At 42.8% G+C, this 8,384-nt stretch overlaps 2 pseudogenes; one reads left to right on the top strand and one right to left on the bottom strand.

Annotated features, from left to right (window-relative positions):
* Positions 1–4,971: 4,971 nt before the first annotated feature.
* Positions 4,972–5,069, top strand: LOC130870653 (U6 spliceosomal RNA; annotated as a pseudogene).
* A 1,138-nt stretch (positions 5,070–6,207) lies between these two features.
* Positions 6,208–7,104, bottom strand: LOC130870547 (mitochondrial nicotinamide adenine dinucleotide transporter SLC25A51-like; annotated as a pseudogene).
* Positions 7,105–8,384: the final 1,280 nt, after the last annotated feature.

Raw genomic sequence — 8,384 nt, 5'->3', positions numbered from 1 at the left:
TTGGATTGCAGATTAGAGTCATAATCAAGGAAAGCCATAGCAGGAACTTGAGGCAGGAATCTGGAGGCAGGAACTATAGCAGAGATTATCAAAGAATGTTGCTTACTGGTGTTTTATCTATGCCTCATTCAATTTTCTTTTTTATATAATTAATAACCACTTCCCTGGGGTAGGACCATCCACAGTGGACAAGGCCTTTCCACATCAATCACTAATCAATAAAATGCCCCACACATTTGCCTATAGGCCAATCCTATGGAGGCATTTTCTCAACTGAGGTTCTTCTTCACTGGTTGGCATTAGGTTGACAATACTAACTAGCACATTCTTCCAGAAGATGACACTTGCCCTTGCTGAGCTTTCCTGATTTCCTGGTTCCTAACTTAGAAGTCAGAGCTTTCTCTCCTCCTTTTCTCTATCTCCTCCTTTGCAGCAACTGCTGAGATTTACAGCTCACGGGTTCTCTTGTGTTTTCTCCAAAAGTCTAATAGTAAAATTGCCTTAAATTATTTCCAGATCTGTTTTTACTTTATTAATAAGACTAAGAACCACAAAACGGGTCCTTAATTTTCCTGTTACCACCACTCATTGTAGCCTCTCTTGATGGAGGTGGTTCTTGTATTTTATCTGTTGCTTTCATTGGTTAACTAATAAAGAAAACTGCCTTAGCCCATTTGATAGGCCAAACCTTAGGTGGGTGGAGTAAACAGAAGAGAATGCTGGGAGAAAGAAGTCAAGTCAAGGAGTCGCCATGATTCTCCCACTCCAGACAGACGCAGGTTAAGATCTTTCCTGGTAAGCCAGCTCATGGTGCTACACAGACTATTAGAAATGGGTTAGATCAATATGTAAGAGCTAACCAATAAGAGGCTGGAACTAATGGGCCTGGCAGTGTTCAAAAGAATACAGTTTCCGTGTAATTATTTCGGTGCATAAGCTAGCCATGTGGGCGGCCGGGTGCCGGGGACGCAGCCCCGCCGCTCATATTACGACACTCTCTCTTTCCACAAAACTATACCATTTCGTGACCCAGCCTGGGCTTCTGGAAGGATGAAAATGAGTGAGGTTCAAGCTCAGAGGTGGTACATTGTTATTTCTGGTACATCAGGCAGCCTGAAGTGGAGTGGAGTCCACCTCTGTCTGGGAAGGATCACAAGGACATGCTGAATGGATCCCTACTACGGACAAGTTGCCACATTGATTTTGTTGCTTTGATTCTAATTGTTATTTTTTGCACATCTTTCTCTACATACTTCCACCCCATATAATGATGGGGGAGAGTCTTCTGTTTTGTGTTAATTTCATTGGTTAAATAAAGAGATTGCCTTGGCCCTGATAGGACAGAAAATTAGGTAGGCAGAGTAGACAGAACAGAATGCTGGGAGAAAGAAGCAGAGTCAGGCAGTCGCCATGATTCTCCCACGTGACACAGACACAGGTTAGGATCTTACTGGTAAGCTACCACCTTGTGGTGTTACACAGATATTAGAAATGGGTTAATCGAGATGTGAAAATTAGCCACTAAGAGGCTAAAACTAATGGGCCAGGCAGTGTTTAAAAGAATACAGTTTCTGTGTAATTATTTCGGGTGAAAACTAGCCGTCTGGGAGCCGGGTGGCAGGAAGCGGCCCGCCACTGAGCTGGGGCAGCAGGAACACAGCCCACCGCAGGTCCTCACGCTAATATATATATATATATATATATATATATATATATATATATGTATGTATTCCTTTCCAAGTCTATATCATGGTATATGTGTCCATGTATTCCTGGGCAGGGCATAGCACACAAATCAACATCAAATTGTGAGTAAGGAAATGGGTGTGTCTTGATTTTCACCACACACTGTGGTATCAGCATCAAATAGTTCACTTAAAAGGAAAAATCATTCCCTCAGAGTCACATTTGGGACTTTGGAAAAGTCAGATTTTATCTTATTTTTTTAAAGTCTAAATTCATATACTTCTCTCTCTGCTATTTTGCTGTTAGTCTTTGGACATTATATAGGAAAAGGAATGATTTTGACAAGATTATATAATAAACATGTACTCTCCCAGGCTGCAGAAGGAAGAGGCTGATGAATACAAGAATCATCAGGGTTGCCAAACCTCAAAAGTACCCAAGGTGGATGACACAGATTTATGGAAACCTGACATTTCAAAAAGTACAGATTTATGAAAAGCAAAGTTCACCAACAGAAGCAACACCAGAACTCTTAGAGAATCCACGACATTGTTCATGCCCCAGACCTTGGTAGCATTACCTCCTCCTCTTTGTTGAATGCTCAAAACAGACCTCCAATCAGACAGAAAAGCTTTGGTTTTGTCCATGTGTCCTAACATGCGATATGGCACCACCTAACCTTCCCTGGAAAAAGTATCCAGAGTCTACAAGCAGGAAAGGCAGCAAGGATGCAGGACTAAGCAGAGCGAGCTCAGGTGCTTCCATGATGCTTCCATATGGCAGCCTCTCCTTATAGCCAAACACACAAGAGGTCCTGCCTTGCTTTGGTGGGAGTAGATTCCCACAGCCGTGTCCTCAGCCAATTAAAAGGAAAGGAGGACAGAGGCTATGGGGTGGAGTGGGATGGGCTAGCAAACTTTCCGTTTTACACTGCACTTGGAAAAGGGCAAATCCCTGAACTGTCTCTGCAGCCTAAGCAAGCTCAGCCTTGTGGAAATTAAAGAGAGTACCAAAGCCAGGACCATTTGTCAAGCATATTGGGTTTCCAACAGTAATATTAACAGTCACTATTGAAACCTTTCAAATTTCAAGAGAGAGAAAGGCTCTGTTAGCAGCTGAGTGGCTGAACTTGCCCTTAACAGGTCTGCTGGTCTGAGGTGTCCATCCTGGGAGTGGCACTGGAGGCACTCTGGGAACAAGAGGGTTATGTTGGTTCATCTCTCCTTAGAGGATAAAAAGAAAAAGATACCAGGACAGCTGTCTTAGTTAGGTTTTTATTGCTGTGAAGAGACATTATGTCCATGGCAACTTTATAAATGAAAACATTCCATTGAGGGGGCTTACTTACAGTTCAGAGGTTCATCCCATTATCAACATTGTTGGGAGCATGGCAGTCTGCAGGCAGATGTGGTGCTAGAGCTAAGAGTGCTACATCTTGACTCAGAGGCAACAGGAAGTCGATTGACTATCTGGGCAGTATCCTGAGGATAGGAAACCCCAAATCCCGCCCCCACAGTGACACACTTCCTCCAAGAAGGCCATACCCACGCCAACAAAGCTACACCTCCTAATAGTGACAGTCCCTATGAGATTTTGGGGGCCAATTGCCTTCAAACTACCACAGAAGGCTTGGAAGAAGGGATTGCCTTTTGGATGCTTACAGGAGACAAGGGCATGACCATTGTGTCTCTTTTGGTAAGTGCAAAAGCAATGAGTGTAACCATGATAAGATAAAAGAGCAGGGAGACTTATTGCTTGTGACAAAAAAGAGTGCTAGAGCAATATTATTGAACAAAGAAAGCTAGGGGTGACCCAGGACAGTTCTCCATTCACACAGGGAAGCAGATGTAGGTGTGGGGTACACGACTGAACATATTCAACTTAAGGTGTGCTTTTCTTCCTCACTCAGTTCAAGCTCATTGACCTTACATACAAAGGAGAAAGAGAAGACACCCTTCTGGCAGAGGATATAATACTAAATTGAGGAGAGTTTTGTCTACACAGCATAAAAGAATGAGGCAGAGTAATGACATGGTTCCCTTTAAATTTCTCCAGAAAATTTTAACTAAAAGAAAAAGATAAAATAAGCCAAGAATATCCAATATTCAACTCAGTATGTGCCCTAGTCAGAGTTATTATCTGAAACAGTAGGTCTTAGACTATGCCTCTGTGGTGGTTTGGATGGCATGTCTTCCACGGTCTTCGGCATTTGAACACTTAGTCCCCAATTTGGTGGTACTGTTTGGGGAATCTTGGAAGGTAGAGTGTCACCTTCCAAAGGTGTGGGCTTGGAGTCTTTAAATATCCAAGCCACTCCCAGCTCACTTTCTCTGTTTTGCGCTTGTGGTTCGGGATGTGAGCCCTCAGTTCCTGCTCCTGCCACCAGGCCTGCCTTTTGTTTTCACACCTCTGTCCATAGCCATGGACTTTTATCCCTCTGGAATCATCAGTCCAAATAACCCCACTTTCATAAGTTTCCTTGGTTGTGGCATTTGTCACAGCAACAGAAAGATGACCAATGCAAAAGTCAGTACCAGGGAGTATGGTATTGCTGGATCAGACCTGACCATCTTGATGTTTGAAGGATTGTGGAACACTTTGGAACTTTGGACAAGAGAAATGGTTGACTGCTGTAAGCAGTGGAACACACTAGTAGGAGCTCAGAAGACAGCTGTGTTGGAGAGCAATGTGGATGGCAGCAATCCAGCGCAAAAGATTTCAGAGAGGAATAATATCAGCAGCTGCACTAGATGCCATGAGTGTGATATTTCAACAAAAAGTGTGGACTCTTTCTGCCCCTTGTCCTAAGAATTTGCCCAAAGCTAAATTTTAAAGTAATAAACTAATTTCTCTGGTGGAGAAGATTTCAAGGCAGCCTAATATTGACTCAGCTGCATCTTTATTAGGAATCATTTGTATGTGGCTGGATAATGAAAAGGGACATACAAAATGTGCAGTTTGGAGAGGGAAAGAACAGTGGCAAGCTTGGTGTCACAGCCAAGTCCTGTGCAGGAAGAAAGACTGTTAGAGTGCTGTCTAGAAAGGTGCCCTCTCCAGCTGGTGTGAGCCCCGAGAAAATGCCCCTGCCATTGTTGGGAGGTAACAGTCATGTAGCTCCATCAACCCATGTACTCATCTTTCCTTGGTGGTCAGATGGACGCTGAATCAAAAAGACACAAGCTAGGATCTGAAGAATGAAACCTGACACCCAGCCAGCCCTGTGTAGCCTGGATGTAGATTCCCAGAGAGCATGAGCGGGCAGTGACTCTCTGAAGAATACAGACAGAGGTAGCACATCTACTAAATTTGGAAGGATACAGAGAAGATTAGCATGGCCGCTGTGTAAGGACGACACACAAATTTGTGAAGTGTTCCATATTTTAAAAAACAAAAAAGGGGGGGATAGTAATAGTGGGCTATAGAGTGGATACTTGTGAGCTATTATTCATGGGTAATTTACATTGGTATGTTTTTTGTATATTGATACAAGTTCAAATTTATATTTCTTATTTTTGTTTACATTATTTGTACACCTATGCAAAGTTATTTTGTCAGATTGTGTATATGCATGTTTCTACCTCGGTTTAGGACATTTTGTATATTGATACAACTTTTAAGATATATTTTCATATTGCATTATATATTACTCCTACCTCTGACCAAAATACTTATAGATTGTTTACATTTTGAGGTCACTGTCCTCATTTGTCGCACATTTATTTACAGATTATTTAATATTCTGACATGAAATTTTAGTCTTTAAGTTATACAGATATTAATTTTTTTAAACTTTATGGAAGTGTTTATTTTTAAAGTCTAGTACCAGAGAACAGGATAGACGAACATGACAGGTACTACTCACAAGGGACAATGTCCCCACTGGTCACCCTATCTTTGGCAATGATTTCAGTAAAAATGTACAAGAACATTCTAGAAGGGCTTAAAAGTCACATTCTGAATTAAACAGAAAATGTTCAAAGCTAAACAGTGAAATGGAAGCTTTCATTAGCTGCACAATCCTACCAAACCTAAATAAAATGTGTGGCGAATGGCTATCTTAACACCACTTAGTCTCAAAGCCAACTCCGACAAGTCATCATGGAACTACACAGCTAAGATGCTCGCCCACCGTACAATGCTGGGGTTTAGTGAAGACGACCCCTGAGGGCGGAGAAGCAATGAAGGAGGTGAGAGGTGGGGCTGGCTGCTGATGCCACTGTTTCCACACCGAAGGCCTAGCAACGCTTGCTTCCGGGAGGAAAAGGAATCTGGCTGACAACTGCCCTGAAAAGGTCATCAGACACACGGCTAGTTACCAGGTAACAACCTAAAGCTCTTGAGTAATGGTCAAACCCTGACATCTGCCCACTGAAACCTTTTATGTTTTTGTCAATGCTTTGTCTGTAACTTATTATGGCCTGGACTTATGCCAACCGGTATTTAAGCCAATTAGGAACAAAGACAAGTTGCACTCTCTTTAGGTCTAGTTGGTGGAAAATAACATTTCCTGCAGTGACCTTATCATACAATCTTTAACAAAAACTTATAGGTGGTATTGATTATTCCCCAGGAGATGAGAGAGCGATGGTAATTCAGATGGGCGCCTATGAAGAGATTGATCAGCTTCCTGTCCCGCTCAAGACAGATTGACTTGAAAACCATGGGGAAAGACTGGAACAGCCCTCCAATCTGAGACTGGATCCAAGCCTTCACAACATTAATTGGGAAGCTCAAGAAGCCTAGCATGGCACCCAGCACACCTCCACAGATAAAGTCGTTGACCAAATGTGCACTATTGGTGGTGGCAGTAGGCAGATGCTCCTTAATGGGCCCTCGAAGGCAAAAAAAAAAAAAGGATATTGCTGAATCCATTTCAGAAAAGGATAGGCACAAAGCCTTGGTAATACTCTGCAATTCCGTGGCATCTCAGAGCCCGGAAGGCCTGGTAAGTGTGAACTTATCGTGATGCTTGTGGTCCTGAAGCAAAGTCTGAACCCTTTCGAAGGGAGTGAGAATGGCTTCTGTTGTCCCGGCAAGCAGTGCCACCACACTTCTGGTGGCGAACTCGGGAGCACCACTCACATGCTTCCGGAGCAGGCATGACAGGTCCTCATAGAGACCAAACATAAGTGCCAGCGTGGCTGTCTTCTGCATCAGTGGGGGGAGGATCCCACGATACAAGTTTCGAAATCCATCCCTCCTCAGCTAGAGTATCGCATCCCGGGTTTTGATGCCGTACAGCTGCTGTCGAAAGAGGATCTTCTGAACCGGGTACGTGATGGCCACATTGTTGAAGGCTGCTCAGCAGCCACAGAAGTAATGCTTTATCTCACCCATGTCTGCAACGTGAGGAGACAGATCCTGGTTTGAAGAGGTCAACATTGGGGGCCTCTTATCATGTGCTTCTGAGTCCATCATGGTGCTTACGGTCTTTCTTCTCTGGAGAAATGTTTTACCCTGTGACATCGACCGAGCCTGGCACTGATGACGATAACTTTCTGGTAACCTTCCCAACGTCTTCCATTGTTAACTTTCTCTCTTCTGGAGTCAGTATTGACAGCTGCATTTCCCATGGCCGTGAGCACTTGCCCGCCCAGGTATTAATTATTATAGGTCAATAGTTGTTCATGTTTGTTGTACATACAGTCAAATCAGTTAGGTTCTTTAGATATACAGAGATTGTATTCTGTCTAGAGAGGGAATCTTCAACCACTTCAAGAATCTGTAGAACATGGCGTTTAAATAACTTAGGGTTTTGTTGACATGAGACATGACTGCTTCTGACAGCACCAATCTATTCCTGAGAGAATGTTGAGCACCAAATACCCTCCACTTGTAGCTTGTTTTCTTCTTGACAAAACTGGCCTCTGGGCAAGGAACTGACAATGCTTCAACCACTGACAAGTTAGATGACATCCGGATATGGATAAGCAGGACTGTCAAATCTTGTCAAGACAGACAGGATGAGACAATTTTGAAAAATTTCCTGCCTCTGAAAATTATTCTAGGCCATAACCAAAAATAGTTGCTTCAACATTGCAAAATGAGACTTTGGGTGATTGCTCAGGTAGCTAATTGTCTCCGTCATATATTGTTCGCTTTGGAAGCTGATTGATTGTACTTCCTGCCTGCTCAAGTAATATTATCTCCCTTCTCAGGCCTTCAATGGGGTTGAAGATTAGATAGTCATAGTTACTGTCCTCTTATAATCTAGCCAAGCCATTTCCAATACAAGACTTAGACTCCTTAGGATAGACTGTTTATTAAAACATTTAGTATATGTTCCTTGCTTAACATTGTTTATGTTGATTGTAATTCTAATCTTATACTTGATATCTGTTCCTAGTGCATATTCTTTTGTATTGGGTTTGGAACTCTCTTACTTAAATAAAAGGGGGAGGTGCTGTGGGAGCTCCTTCTACTCCTTCAGCCTTTAAGATACCAGCCCACTTGGGTGTGGTCTCTTTTGCTTTAAAAAGCAGCGGTAGCCCTGCTCTCACTCTCTTGCTTCTGGCTCCCACTTCTTGCTGCTAGACTCTGTTCCTGGTCACGCCAATTGCTGTTGTCTAGGACAGTGTGATCTGTAAGTTTTTCCCCTTAAATAAATAACCCTTTTATTAATCATAATTCAAAATTGGTGTGGGATTGTTTTGTGACTTATGCCTTCACATATGCTTCAAGGGTAGGATCAGCAAAAG

Source organism: Chionomys nivalis, chromosome 2, assembly GCF_950005125.1.
Source record: "Chionomys nivalis chromosome 2, mChiNiv1.1, whole genome shotgun sequence".
Classification (NCBI taxonomy): Eukaryota; Metazoa; Chordata; class Mammalia; order Rodentia; family Cricetidae; genus Chionomys; species Chionomys nivalis.
The sequence above is the reverse complement of the archived record's forward strand: the minus strand, read 5'-3'. Positions and strand labels throughout refer to the sequence as shown.